The 15812-nt window shown below is 40.9% G+C and overlaps 1 protein-coding gene and 1 long non-coding RNA gene across 4 annotated transcripts in view; one reads left to right on the top strand and one right to left on the bottom strand.

Moving 5' to 3' along the window:
- LOC138441134 (large ribosomal subunit protein uL16-like) overlaps positions 1–15812 on the top strand; it is a 790661-nt gene that overhangs the window by 373257 nt on the left and 401592 nt on the right. The window lies entirely within an intron of this gene.
- LOC138440299 (uncharacterized) overlaps positions 1–15812 on the bottom strand; it is a 49979-nt gene that overhangs the window by 16669 nt on the left and 17498 nt on the right. Inside the window, exon 1 of one of the 3 annotated variants that reach the window (XR_011256984.1) lies at positions 8839–8953. The exons of the other annotated variants lie outside the window; for them this stretch is intronic. This is a non-coding gene — a long non-coding RNA (uncharacterized lncRNA). Of the gene's footprint in view, positions 1–8838; positions 8954–15812 lie in introns of those variants that run through there. 3 annotated transcript variants of the gene reach the window in all.

The following is a 15812-nucleotide window of genomic DNA, read 5'->3' as shown; positions in this document are numbered from 1 at the left end:
CTCACAATAGCCAAGACATGGAAACAACCTAAACATCCATCTACAGATGAACAGATAAAGATGTGGTCCCTATATACCACAGACTACTACTCAGCCGTGAAAAATGATGCTGTTTGTACAACATGGATGCAACTGGAGATTATCATACTAAATGAAGTAACTCAGAGGAAGAAAAATACCATATGATATCACTTACATGTGGAGTCTAAAATATGACGCAAATGAACCTATCTTCAAACAGACTTACATAGAGAATCTGTGATTAAAAACACTATTTAGGTGAATAGAAATTACCAGTCTTACATATGGAAAGTAGACAGGATTATTGATCTCTCAAGCTCTGTGAATATTGAAGATATTTTCCTAAATATACCCAATACTCCAAGGCATTTCCCAGCTACTCACATATGTAATTCTTTAAAACCATCCCTGACACATTTTCTTATGTATTAAGCCTAATTTATTTAGAAAATAAAAATTATTTGTACACATACATACAGATGCAGAAAGAGCAATCTTTTCAAACAATAAATGCATTCCTGTCTCTCCTCTTTTTTTTAATTGAAGTATAACTGATTTACAATGTGTTTATTTCTGGTGTACAGCAAAATGATTCAGATATATATATGTGTGTGTATATATATATATACACACACACACACACCCTTTTCCATATTCTTTTCCACTCTAGGCTATTACAAGATACTGAGTATAGTTCCCTGTACTATATAGTAGGACCCTGTTGTTTGTCTGTTTCATATACAGTAGTTTATATATGCTAATCCCAAACTGCTAATTTATTCCTCACCAATCCCTTTTCCCTTGTAACCATAAATTTGTTTTCTACCAGACACATTTTTTGGGGGGAGTGGGGCTGTGCTATGAAGCTTAAGGGATCTTAGTTCCATGACCAGGGATTGAACCCAGGCCCCCTGCAGTGGAAGCACAGAGTCCTAATCACTGGATTGCCAGAGAATTCCCTACCAGACACATTATTTAATGATTTTTCCTTCCATTCCACAACTCACCCTAATTTATAAATTCATAGAGTCAGACTGAAAATTTTCCAACCTATATGTTAATTGTATTGTATGCTGTTTTGATTTATGTATCCTAAAATTTCAATTCAGATGACACTTTCCTTCTTTATCTGTTTCTGGTGATCTAAAGGATGGATGGATACCTATAACATGGACACTAACATGTTGTAGACAGCCCAGTGAATTCTGCTCTCAAGCATTGTTTTAAAGTCAGAATTCTATTCATCTGTAACAGTTAATACTGTCATTTGGGATCCATAACCTGATCTTCTTACAAAGGAGCTCAGTGATATAATACTTCTCATGCACTTCTTTTAAGCCTGTCCTTGCTAATAATGATATTACCAGTTCTTGACTTTACAAAACAAAATCAAAGACATTAAATGGAGCATCTTTGACCACTAGTATTTCCAGCACTTTTGTTTTTTCCAGATGCTAAGCCTTGCTCTAAACAATGTACAGATTCAATGCAATCCCTATCAAAATTCCAATAGCATTTTTCACAAAAATAACAATCCTAAAATTTGTATGGAACTACAAAAGACTCCAAATAGCCAAACAAAGCAACCAAGAGAGGAACAAAAATTGAGGCACCACATCCTCTGGTTTCAGATTAAATTACAAAGCTACAATAATCAAAACACTATGGTACTGGCATAAAAACATAGATCAATGGAACAGAATAGAGAGCCCAGAAGTAAATTCACACATATATGGCCAATTATGACATAGGAGTCAAGAAGATTCAATGGGAAAAGGACAGTATCTTCAATAAATTGTGAGCGGAAAACAAGACAGCCATACGCAAAAGAGTGAAATTACACCTCTATCTTATACACAAAAATTCACTCAAAAATGGATTGAAAACAGTTATTGTCTAAATTGACATTTTCCTAAGGAAGACATACAGATGGTCAACAGGCACATAAAAAGATGTTGAATGTCACTAAACAGGAAAATGCAAATCAAAACTATAATAAGATATCACCTCATATCTGTTAGAATGTCTGTTATCAAAAAGATGAGAAGTAATAAATGCTGGTGAGTTTGGAGGAAAGAGAACCAACCCTTGTGTACTGATGCTGGGAATGTACGTTGATGCAGCCAGTATGGAGGTTCCTCAAAAACTTAAAAATAGGACTACCATAGAATCCAATAATACCACTTCATGGTATTTATATTAAGAAGATGAAAACACAAATTCAAAAAGACATATTCACCCCCAGGTTCACTGCAGAATAATTTACAGTAGCCAAAATACGGAAACAACCTAAGTGTCTATAAAAGGTAAATGGATAAAGAAAATGTATATGTGGTGTGTGTACACACACACACACCCATAAAAAGAATGAAATCTTGCCCTTTATGACATTATGGATGGATCTTGAGGGCCTTATGCTAAGTTATATAAATCAAAGAAAAACAAATATCTATGATCTCATATATATGCAGAATCTAAAAAATACTGAATATAAAACCAAGCTCATAGATGCAGAGAACAGTTTTCCGGTTGCCAGAGTCAGGTGGGGTGGAAGTGGTGGTTGAAATGGGTGAAGGGGATCCAAAGGTACAAACTTTCAGTTACGATATAAGTCATAGGGATGTAATATACATACAGCACGGTGACTATAGTTAATAATACTGTATGGCATAATTATAAGTTGCTAGAGTAGATCTTAAATTCTCATCACAAGAAAAAAATCAACTCTGTATGGTGACTGATGTCAACTAGACTTATTGTGGTGATCCTTTAGCAATATATACAAATATCGAATCACTGTGTCGTATACCTGAAACTAATATATGGGATATGTCAATTATACCTCAATTTTTAAAAAAGAAAAAATTTTGGTTTTAGTTACTCTTGCTAAGGCGAAATTCTTTTTCAGTGTCTGTTTTTAATCTCCTAAATGGCTGTTCTAAGTCTTAATTCCGTCTCCTGTAGAGAACAGAGAAGAATTCTTCCTCAAAGAATATTTGTAAAAGCCACCAAGATATATTCGCTGTTATAATGTTCAGTGAAAACAGCTGAGTGAAAAATTATATGGCAACTTCTACATAAAAACATTCAGCTTTGTGGACAAATCCCTGGAAGGAAATACAGAGTAATGAGAATACTTGTTTTATTCCAGTGGTGGAATTGTGAATAGCCAGTAATCTCTGGACCCAAGCAGTATAGGCTCTTGCCCTCCCTCATTCTTGGTCCTGGCCAGGCAATGATCCCATTGCCCCTTCAGCCTTTCTCCATACAAAGATTATGACTGTGAACTCTATTCCTTTTTGTCTGCACATCCATGGGCCACAGTAGGAACTCACAGAAATCTTCCCAGGACCTAGCACTAGGGATTGCTTGCCCCTGGATGAAAGTGACCTTAGCCAGATGCCTTCAAGGCAGAAGAAGTAGAATAACAGTTTTGCTGGCTGCCAAAGGAATGTTTGTGCAGTTTTGTCTAACCAGCAGCACCCTAACAGTACTTCAATTTTTTAATATTTATTTTTAATTGATGATTGCTTTATAATATTGGTTTGATTTCTGTCATACATCAACATGAATTAACCATAGGTGTACATATGTCCCCTCCCTCTTGAACCTTCCTCCCACCTCCCGCCCATTCCCACCACTCCAGGTTCTTACAGAGCCCCAGTTTGAGTTCCCTGAGTCATACAGCAAATCCTCATTGGCTGTTGATTACATATGTTAGCGTGGATGCCTCCATGCTACTCCATTCATCTCACTCTCTCCCACTTCTCCCTCACCCTTGTCTGTAAGTCTGTTCTCTATGTCTGCATCTCTACTGCTGCTTTGCGAACAGGTTCATCAGTACCATCCTTCTAGATTCCATATATATGTACTAATATACAATACTTGTTTTCCTATGACTTACTTCACTCGTATAAAAGGCTCTAGGCCCATCCGCCTCATCAGAACTGACTCACATGTGTTCCATTTTACGGCTGAATAGCATTCCGTTGCGTGTATGCACCACAGCTTCTTTATCCATTCATCTGTCGATAGACATCTAGGTTGCTTCCATGTCCTCGCTATTGTAAATAGTGTTTCCAGTTTTTAACATCTTTATTGAGATATAATGTATGTATATAGTAAACTATACATGTGTAAAGTACATGTTTTAAGTATATACCTGTGAAACCATCACAGAATCAAGAAACATATCTTTATCACCCCCACAAGTAATTTCTCTGGGAGCACTCTCTATGCCCCTCTCCACAGCCTCCTCCCCAGGCAACCACAGATCTGCTTTCTGTCTCTATATATTACTGTATTTTCTAGAATTTTATATAAGTGGAACCCTAGAGTCTGTACTTTTTTGTCTGGATTCTTTTATTCAAAGTAATCCTTGTAAGATTTATCTACTTTTGCATGTTTCAGTAACTCATTTCCTTTTATTATTTAATAGTATTTCACTGTATGTATAAGTGAAATATCATATATATCTTATTACTTAATACTATTTCACTGTATATGTGAATATATATGTATGCATATAATGAAATACATATATATATATCCCTCTCAGATATATATGTAATACATATATTTTTGAGATATATATATATAATATACATGTAATGAAATATATATATAACACAAATTGTTTGCTCATCAGCCTGTGGATAAACATGCAGGTTGTTTCTAATTTTTATTTATTACAAATAAAGCTGCTAAGAACATTTCTATAAAGCCTCTGTGTAGATACACCCATTCACTTCTTTTGGGGAAACACCTAGGAGGGAATGGCTGGGTCATATGGCAGGTATATGATTAACTTGTTAAGAAAGTGTCAAACTTTCTCCCAAATGTGCTGCTGAACATCAGCATCAGCAAGGCATGAGTGCCAGCCCCTCTGCATCTTCACCAGCATTTGGCATGATCAGTCTTTGAAATTATAGACTTTCTACTGTAGCAGTTTTAGACTTTCTACTGTGTTACGGTATTTCAGTGTTGCTCTAATTTGCACTTCCTTAATGATTACTGATGCTGAGTATTTTTTCATGTGCCATTTGACATTATTTGTATACCTTCTTTAATAAGAAGTCTTCTATCCATTTTTTTAATTGGGATGTTTACTTAAGTTTTGAGGGTTCATTATATATTCTAGATAAAAGTCCTTCATCACCCGTGTGATTTGCAAATATTTTCTCCCAGACTGTGACTTGTCTTTTCATTCTCTTTATGTCTCTCAAAGAAAGCTTCTCTCCTTCCTAATGCTCTGCTCTGCCAACTCTAGTCACCTGGGTATTTCTCCTACCTCCATTTCTGCAACCCTCATTCTGCCTAGGTTCCCTTCCTGCAGCCTGAACATTCTCTCCAGGAAGTCAGCTGGAGCAATCTCACCTCCGTTGTTTCTCTTCTCTCAGGATTAACTGTCCTTCAGTACCTAATCTCCAGCATCTTGAAAACCATTGTTTATACATTTTTTCTGGATTTTCTTCATTCATTGGGATGGTAAAATCAAAATCAAATGGGGATTCTTTGAAAATTCCCTGAGCAGATAAAACCAGTTTGGACATAAAAGAGAAATTCAATGTAGTTTATTTTATAAGACTCAGTTGACCTGGGTCATTTCTTCTTCATGCTTCTGGAAATCATAACCAAAACTTGAAGTGTTTCCCAAGGTTCATATGAGGTATATATCCTGACCAATTTTCCCTATCGGTTAGGAAAAGCCTAATATGCTAACCAATAACTGAAAATTAAACAGTTCCTGCCTTTCCACTATGTGAGCTGCTCCATAACAATATACCCCTGAGCCTTACAGCATGAGCCTCATCCCATGTTTGGTTTGAGTGCTCCCAGTTCGTGGGCTGTCTTTTTGGTGTGTGCACAATCAACTTCTACTAATTACCACTCCAGTGGGTCACTGATTTTACTTCAGTTGTTGCTGAACTTTTGACACACAGACAGCAAATCTAGCTGTGTTACTCCGTCCTGAGTGGAAATAGAATTCCCAAACCAGAGAAATTTGATCTCAAGTACTGTGAAATAGGTAGAAAGAACTGTTAACTTGAACACACCCCCACACCATATACAAAAATAAACTCAAAATGGCTTAAAGATTTGAACATAAGCACGATACCATAAAAATCCTAGAAGAGATCATAAGCAAAACATTCTCTGATGTAAATTGTGGCAATGTTTTCTTAGGTTGTCTCCCAAGGCAGTAGAAATAAAAACAAAAAATAAGCAAATGGAACCTAATCAAACTTACCAGCTTTTGCACACCAAGGGAAACTATAAACAAAATGAAAACACAGAACAGGAGGAAATATTTGCAAATGATGTGACTGACAAGGGCTTAATTTCCAAAATATACAAACAGCTTATACAACTCAACAACAACAACAAACAAACATCCCAATTCAAAAATGAGCAGAAGATCTAAATAGGCATTTCTCCAAAAAGAAATAAAAATGGTCAGAAGGTACATGAAAAGATGCTCAGTATTGCTGAGTATTAGAGAAATGCAAATGAATGCTACAGTGAGGTACCAGCTCACACCAGTCAGGATGGCCATCGTTAAGAATTCTACAAATAAATGCTGGAGAGGATGTGGAGCAAAGGGAACTCTTCAACACTGTTGCGGGGAATGTAAGTTGGTACAACAGCTATGGAAAACAGCATGGAGATGCCTGTAAAATAGAGTTATACCATATAATCCAGCAGTCCCACTCCTAGGCATATATCCAGACAAAACTGTAAAATGATACATGCACTCCTATGTTCATAGTCAAAACATGGAAACAATCTAAACGTCCATCAACAGTTCAGTTCAGTTCAGTCGCTCAGTCGTGTCCGACTCTTTGCGACCCCATGAATCACAGCACGCCAGGCCTCCCTGTCCATCACCATCTCCCAGAGTTCACTCAGACTCACGTCCATCGAGTCCGTGATGCCATCCAGCTATCTCATCCTTGGTCGTCCCCTTCTCCTCCTGCCCCCAATCCCTCCCAGCATCAGAGTCTTTTCTAATGAGTCAGCTCTTCGCGTGAGGTGGCCATCAACAGATGAATGGATAAAGAAGACGGGGTGCATATACACAATGGACTACTACTGAGCCATAAAAAAGAACGAGATAATGCCACTTGCAGCAACAAGGATGCAACTAAAGAGTATCATACTAAGTGAAGTCAGAAAAAGACAAATACCACACGATATCATAACATCACAAAATATGATACACAATGAACCTACCTGTGAAACAAAAACAGAATTACAGATATAGAGAAGAGCCTAGCGGTTGCCAAGAGGGAGGAGGTAGGGGGAGGGATGGAGTGGGAGGTTGGGGTTAGTGGATGTAAGCTATTATGTATGGAATGGATAAAAACCAACATGCTACTGTACAGCACAGAGAGTTATATTCAGTGTCCTATGATAAACCATAATGGAAGAGAATATTTTAAAAAAATAATTATATACATGTATAACAACGACTTTGCTGTACAACAGAAATTAACACATTGTAAATCCATTATACTTCAAAAGAATTGTTAACTTGATGATGTAACCGAGCAGGGTCCTATGAAGCCTTCTCAGAACAAACTCCAACCTCCCCATGTCCTCTGCCTGTCTCTTGTCTGTAGAAAAACCTTAACCTCGTAGGCATTCCCTGAGTTCCAAAGAGTAAATTTAATTGGAGAACTGAGAAAATGCAGAAGGAAGGGAAAACAGTCCAGCAAGATGAAATAAAAGTTTAGCCATTAAACAAAGTCAAGGACCTTTTGTTCCTCCTCAAGAACTACAGATAAAATTCTGAGCCATGTCCTCTGAGCTGTTTTGCAGATCCTGAAACCAGCACCAAGTGGAAGAAGTTAACTGTATGCTGCCCACAAGCACAGTAGAATCCCAACCCGTTGGAACCAGAAGGTTGATGATGTTGACTCTCAATTACCTCACCACCAGCCAATCAAAAGAATGTCCATGAGCGGATCACATACCTCATGACCCCCTCCTTCACCGTCTTTAAAAACCTTTCCCTGAAAGGCTTTAGGGACTTTGGGCCTTTTAAGTATTAGTTGCCTGGACTGCTTGCTTGGCGCAATAAAAGCTGCACTTTCCTTCACCACGACCTGGTTCATCAGTAGACTGACTTTACTGCAGCAGGCAAGTGGACCCAAGTTTGGTTCAGTAACAGTGACAGCAAAGAAAATCAGAACACAAAGACAGCGTGGAAATAGCAAACCCAGGTTTGGAGGGAACAAGAGTCAGGTGGCTGAAACTATCTGAGCTTAGAAGCTGGGGACAGGCCGGGTGGAGCTGAAATTCAGCCTTCTGCAGAAGGGGCACGTCAGGGGGCAGTAATGTGTCAGAGGGGGGCATAATGAGGCTGGTTCTGGAAATGCTGGATAAACTGCAAACCGGATCCACCTGCTGCTCCAGAACAAATTGTCAGTGCCAAGCCAAAGCCATGAGAATAAGATAACATTCACTGTAACAGGAAGAAGTTAAGAAACCGGAACAAGGCGCAATCCCTTCTTCCTGTCCAGCCTCACAGTCTCTCCCTAGAGCCCCATGTTAGCAGAATCTAACAGGGAGCAGCTGGCAAAACAGAAACATGGTCTGAAAAGTTGCAACTTGAGCAGCACAAAGCAGAGTGCGAAGGAAGGGCCTTAAGCTAAGAAAGAATCCCTTAATAACGGCTATGAGGCACCCCTCGGGCTATGCAGCATCCATACACATCCCTTCTATAGACACTTGAACTCTCACATAAGAAACACAACTTTGTCTCTAACACGACACAACTCTACTTCATGCAAAGGAAGGCAGTCTCATCCTTACCTGAAAATGATGATGCAAAGTCCTGACGCTGGTTGTGTCCACTTCTGTGATCTAGCACCTTCCACAAGCTACTTGGAGACCAGACTACCTCCTCCGTGAGTTCCTCACTTCCCCCTCCCAGCCCCGCCCCGCCCCAGGCATAGGTGTTTGGTGGTTCAAAGCCTCAGTGGTTGAGGTGCCGCAGAAACGGGCTAAGAACTTGATATGCTCCACAGTGCACGTGTCTGTGCTCAGTGACAGCTCCCAACTCAATGAGTTCTTCTGGGGTGGGGAGGTGACGGTCCTCTGAAGTGTCCAGGGACCACCTTCTCTGATCCCCACACCATCCCCTTGATGAGCCTGGGCTCCAGTCCTTGTTGAGTCCTGGTTGCACCAGCAACTCTCAGAGAAGAAGGCTGCAGAAGAGGAGGGGCCTTGAGGTGTTGAAAGTGCCACCCCACACCCTCACTATCCAGCTCTGCCCACCTTTAACTGTGGGAGCACTGAGGAGGCATCCACTGCCCCTGCCGAGGCCCCCTCAGTGAGGCTGAACTTGCCCTCTTGGACCGCTTTTCCAAGGAAGAAGATGCAGGCCTCACGCCTACCCACATCGGTGAGTTGGCATCGATGTGGACAGAGTCATATAGGCTAAATTGGGGTCTTGGGAAACAGTAGGTCAGGGAGAGGAAAAGGAGGAAAGGCCAACCCTTGCTGATCTGAGCTAAGCTTCAGAGCTTCTCACCCAGGGCTGCAGAAGAAGAAGGCAAGCCTGCAGCTCTGCCGGGTTACCAAGATGGCAGCACACGCTGATTCAGGGAAATGCCAGTGCCCCATCCTCTGGTCTCAGGGAGGGTGTGAAGAGGGCAGCCAGCTACCTGAAGCAGCGGAGGCAATCCCACACCTGCACCTGTCCCAACTCCCCCCACACCCCCCCCCCCGCCAGGAAGGAGTGGCTCCTTCCCCAGGGCTCTAGCACCGCCAGCCACCTCCTTCTCTCTCCCTGGTATCTGGCCCTGTCCCCAAGTCTTGTAACTCCAGGAGACATTTCTGTATGTTACTGGACCAAAGATGAGAAAAATAAAGAATTCAAAGCTCCCCAAAGAGTTTTAATTTAAAATAAATAAAATTATTTTTCATCATCCCTCAAATTTGGTCCTAGTGCCGTCTGAATATTCTACTCTCTAGTGACTAAATTGTAAAGTTAGCTTCCAACAAAACAGTGTAGAATATTAAGGGGTAGGAAAAAGAAAAAACTTTACTATAAACAAATATTAATACAAACCATACAAATACACACACACATACCCACAGGAAACAAGATAATACACATAGCTGCAATGGCCTTCATTTTTGTAACTAATCACGAAAACAAATTTATCATCTTCTTCCATCTTCTACTACCCTTTACATCTTTCCTTTGACCTCAGAAAGAACCTCAGCTGATCAGAATTCTTTACCTGGCAAGGTGACTCAAATCTTTATTCCTGAAGGGTCTGAATTCCCAGAGCCTTTCTCTCTCTTTCTTCTTCTCCCCACCACCTTTTGTTGGTGGTGGTGGTGGTTGTGCATTGGCTCAATGGCATGAACAAACCAAAATAGATATTTGGCAGTCTTAGCTTCCAATTCAATAGAAACATTTGTCCATTAGGACAAACATTTGTCTGCTCCAAACCAGCAGAGTTCAAAATTGCAGGGTTGGGGGGCAAGAATCCCCACAAGTAGATTATTATTAAACAGTAACAGTGAAAGGAAGACTCCCCTGGGGGTCCAGTGATTAGGAATCTGCCTGCCAGTGCAGGGGACATGGGTTCAGCCCCTAGTCCAGGAACCACATGCTGCATGGCAACTAAGCCAGGCAACCACTGAGCCCATGTGCCCTGGAGCCTGTGCTCCTCAAGAACAGAGGCCACTGCAGTGAGGAGCCTGAGCACTTCAACAAAGAGTAGCCACAGCTCACTACAACTAGAGAATGTCCACACACAGCAATGGAGCCTCAGTGCAGCAAAAAAATAAATGAAAATTATTAGTTTTGAAAAATATTGAAAGGAGATACACTTAACTCCAACCTTGACTCTTGGGCCTGTGCCTATAGGAGAGGCACGCATATGTTGGTTTCTTTCTTCATCCTGTAAGATAGAACTCTATGCTTTCAGGGTGTCTCTTCTAACTGGTAGCCTAACAGGCCCTTTACAAGGCCATGCTCTATCTTATTAAGCCAGCAGCTTCTGAGTGATGGAGTATGTGGCAAAAAAAAAAAAAAAGAAAGAAAGAAAAAACCAGTGGATTCTGTGGGCGCTAGCCCTCTGCTGAAATTCTGTGTCATGAAATGAGTTCTTGACCAGAAGCAATGTGGCATGCAGTGAAGTCACCATGATGGAGAGTAAGGCAGAAACACGGACAAGGAAGGCAGATCCATATCGAGAACACGTATCTGTTCCAAAGAGAAATCGTTCCCCTCCACCCTGGAAGAGGTCCCGAGCAACAGTCTTGCCACCAAGTTGATGGCTGGTCCACAGAGGAATGACGTTATATCAAAGGTTGTTGCCAGGTTAGGCACTCAGATGGAACACTCCTGGCGAAGGGAACTTAGTATGGTTGAATCTAGAACAAAACTTCATGACAATCAATATTCATTCCCTATTTAAAGATTAACATCTGAATATGCTGTTTTAAGGACTCTAGCCCTTAGGGTCGCCCTTTCAAACAACAGAGATAATCACAGTGTCCGGTCTGCCCCCCGACCAGCACTGGACTTGTTAAAACGCTGTTTATTAAGTGGATGCCTAGCTGGGCAGTCAAGCCGAGATGGTCAGCTCTCAGGGAAGTGTAAAAAAATTTTCCAGATTGCTTGGCTTTGCGTGGTTCTGCTGGCTACCTCAGGAGAGAAGAGCGGTGAGGGAGCCAGCTGCATCTCTTCCACAGCACACTTCCTCATTTTCAAGGCTGTGGCAAATTTCCATTCAAGGGTTAAAGCTGCCCATGGGGAAATTAAACCATTTCTTGCTCAACAAAGAAATAAGGACAACAGCTACATGATAATGCTGGGGCTCTGACACGCTTGATCTGTACAACGTTGCATGGAGGATTGTGATACGCTATTGGCTTTGCAGACAAGCATATGTGACCCAATTTGTTTGCCACACAGTTATTCCAGAGAGGTAGAGTTTACTGTCAGAAGAAAAATGAAGGCAGAGTACTGATTGCACAATCAAAGCCGAGTGGCTGCCGAACAGAACACAATGCTGTGTAAATCCTGAAGCCATCCCGGAGTAAAGAAAACTAAATAACAAGGAGAAAGAAATACTAGAAATGAAATACTGGGTGATTTCCACTTGCATCTCCCCCAAAATTTAGTTACCTTTGGTAACTAAAATAGGCGTGAGCTCTATTTTCTTAGTGCTACTTAAGGTATATATTTAATTTTCTTAAATTCCCTTAAAAAACTTAATTCTATGGTTTTGATTTTAGGTTGCAAACATTTAAAACCTGCAGTAGTAAGTTCTCAGTTTTGCCAGTTCTTTTACTGTCATGTAACCAACTAAGTTTGCATGTGGATTTCTTTTTTTTTTTTTTTTTTTTTGCATGTGGATTTCATGTTACTTTTTGTGTATTTAATCATGAAATTTAATTTTGCACATTTATTTGTAATGTTTCTTTTAAATAAAAGTGACTAATTTTGTTGATAAAAAACAGGGGGAATAAACACAGTCTCAGTCTCCATCTGGGCTCAAATTCCTCCCCATGAGCAGAATCTGACTAGCAATCTTAATAAAAGAAGCAAATAAGCTCTGGGTCACCATACACATCCTTTGTTGTCATTGTTGTTTAACTCTTAGGAATCCTTAAGAGAGGTTTTCAAGTGGATTTTTACATCCTTCCGTATGAACAATGAGTAGTATATGATATTGATGCTTTCCTCCAACACTGTTTTCTTTAATGTGAACGTGAAATTCAACTAAAGGCAAGTCTGTTTTGTAGGCTTGTGACTGTATGATCTTACTGCCCAAATGGATTTATTTAAAACTTTATTTAAAAATAAAGTTTTATATATATAAAAAAATAACACAGTATGGACTTTTTGAGGGGACTGAGCTTCCTTAAGACTCCTGATCTTTTTCCTTGTACTTTCAATATTAGTTTCAAAGAACAAATAATATGAAAACCAGTATCCAAAAATGAGATGAAATTTGGCCTAAGAAGCAACTGTAAACCTTTCTGAGCAATTGATTCATTTCTCCATTTGAGGGACAGATAATTAAATTGGGTGGGAATCCACCTATGTAAAGTTGTAGTCTCTAGAAGGGTTTAGTCAGGGAAGGAAAGAACATGCCTGGCTCTAATCAGAACTAGACTCTTCCATTTCTGCATGGAGCCTAAATGAAAGTTAAAAGTTTGCTAGCTTCAGATGAAGATAGCAGAATGGGAAGACCCTAGGTTCACTTCCTCCCATGTGGACAGCAAAATTACAACTATTTACAGAGCAACTTCTGGTGAAAACAACCTGAAGACCAGCAGAAAAGATTCTGTGCAACCAAAGACATAAGCAGGGAACCACAATGAGACGGGCAGGAGGGGTAGAGATGAGGTATAGTCAAGGTCCACATCCCTAGCCAGGCAACCCACAAACAGGAGGGTAATCCCAATGGCAGAGGTTTTCTCAAAACAGAGTTTGAGCCCTACCTTGGGCCCCCCAGCTCAGAGTCCTGCAATAGGAAGACAAGTCCCCAGATCATCTGGCTTTGAAGGCCAGATGTTTTGGGAGAGTCAGAGGGTTGTAGGAATCGAGCTCCACTCTTAAGGGCTCACATGAATATCTCATATGCTCAGAGACCTAACACAGAGGCAGTAATCTGAAAGAAGCCTGATCAGACCCCTTCTGAGCCTCCCAGAATGGGAGGAGGCAAATGGGATTCCCCCTGGGACATAAATACTAAGAGCAGCCATTTGAGAAGCTTGTTCTACCACAAGGACACTGGTCCTGCAAAGTGCCATTTTGGAGTCCTCTCTCCAACCTGTTACCGTCAGGGCTTACCTGCCCACCAACTGGGTCAGAAGCAGTCCTGAAAACCCTAGACTGCATAGCCCCCTTACCTCTGAATCCAGCCCTGTCCACCAATAGACCAGTCCCAGCCCCAGGGTTCCCTGGGATGTGCAGCCAGCAAAGCCATGACCTTACCCTACCCAACAGCAGGCCAGCAGCTTATGTATGAGGCAGGGCCTGGCAGCCAAAAAGACCAGGGCCCAGCCCTACCTACCCATGGGTCAACAGTAGTCAGCCACACCACAGCAGATGGGCCCATACAGCCCACACAGGGGCAGCACTTAGTTCAGTTCAGTTCAGTTCAGTTCAGTCACTCAGTCGTGTCTGACGCTTTGTAACCCCATGGACTGCAGCACACCAGGCTTCCCTGTCTATCACCAACTGTGGGAGCTTACTCAAACTCATGTCCATTGAGTCAGTGATGCCATCCAACCATCTCATCCTCTGTCATCCCCTTCTCCTCCCACCTGCCTTCAATCTTTCCCAGCATCAGGGTCTTTTTAAATGAATCAGTTCTTCACATCAGGTGGTCAAAGTTTTGGAGTTTCAGCTTCAGCATTGGTCCTTTCAATGAATATTCAGGACTGATTTCCTTTAGGATGGACTGGTTGGATCTCCTTGCAGTCCAAGGAACTCTCAAGAGTCTTCTCCAAAACCATAGTTCAAAAGCATCAATTCTTTAGCGCTCAGGCTTAATAGTCCAACTTTCACATCCAAACATGACTACTGGAAAAACCATAGCTTTGACTAAACAGACCTTGGTTGGCAAAGTAATGTCTCTGCTTTTTAATATGCTGTCTAGGTTGGTCATAACTTTTCTTCCAAGAAGCAAGCGTCTTTTCATTTTATACCTGCATTCACCATCTGCAGTGATTTTGGAGCTCCCCCAAAATAAAGTCTCACCGTTTCCATTGTTTCCCCATTTATTTGCCATGAAGTGATGGGGTCGGAAGCCACGATCTTGGTTTTCTGAATGTTGAGTTTTAAGCCAACATTTTCACTCTCCTCTTTCACTTTCAACAAGAGGTTCTTTAGTTCTTCGCTTTCTGCCATAAGAGTGGTGTCACCTGCATATCTGAGGTTATTGAGATTTCTCCCAGCAATCTTGATTCCAGCTTGTGCTTCATCCAGCCCAGCATTTCACATGATGTACTCTGCATGTAAGTTAAATAAGCAGGGTGACAATATACAGTCTTAATGAACTCCTTTCCTGATTTGGAACCAGTCTGTTGTTCCACGTCCAGTTCTAACTGTTCCTATTTGACCTGCATACAGATTTCTCAGGAGGCAGGTAAGGTGGTCTGGTATTCCCATCTCTTTAAGAATTTTCCACAGTTTGTTGTGATCCACGCAGTCAAAGGCTTTGGCGTACTCAATAAAGCAGAAGTAGATGTTTTTCTAGAATTCTCTTGCTTTTTCGATGATCCAACAGATGTTGGCAATTTGATCTTTGGTTCCTCTGCCCTTTCTAAATCCAGCTTGCAAAATACTCCTTATTGCAAAATTCAGACTTAAATTGAAAAAAGAAGGGAAAACCACTAGAAAATGCAGGCGTGACCTAAATCAAACCCCTTGATTATACAGTGGAAGTGACAAATATATTCAAGGGATTAGATCTGATAGGCAGAGTACATGAAGAACTATGGAGAGAGGCTCATGACATTGTACAGGAGGCAGTGATCAAGACCATCCCCAAGAAAAGGAAACGCAAAAAGGCAAAATGGTTGCCTGAGGAGGCCTTACAAATAGCTGAGAAAAGAAGAGAAGTGAAAGGCAAAGAAGAAAGGGAAAAATATACCCAACTGAATGCAGAGTTTCAGAGAATAACAAGGAGAGATAAGAAAGCCTTCTTAAGTAAACAATGCAAAGAAATAGAGGAAAATAAGAGAATGGGAAAAAGTACTACAGAGCTCTTCAAGAAAATTAGAGATACCAACGGAACATTTCATGCCAA

The sequence above is a fragment of the Ovis canadensis genome, chromosome 5, assembly GCF_042477335.2.
Source record: "Ovis canadensis isolate MfBH-ARS-UI-01 breed Bighorn chromosome 5, ARS-UI_OviCan_v2, whole genome shotgun sequence".
NCBI lineage: Eukaryota > Metazoa > Chordata > Mammalia > Artiodactyla > Bovidae > Ovis > Ovis canadensis.
Note: the sequence above shows the minus strand (reverse complement) of the source record. Positions and strands in the feature narration are given on the sequence as shown.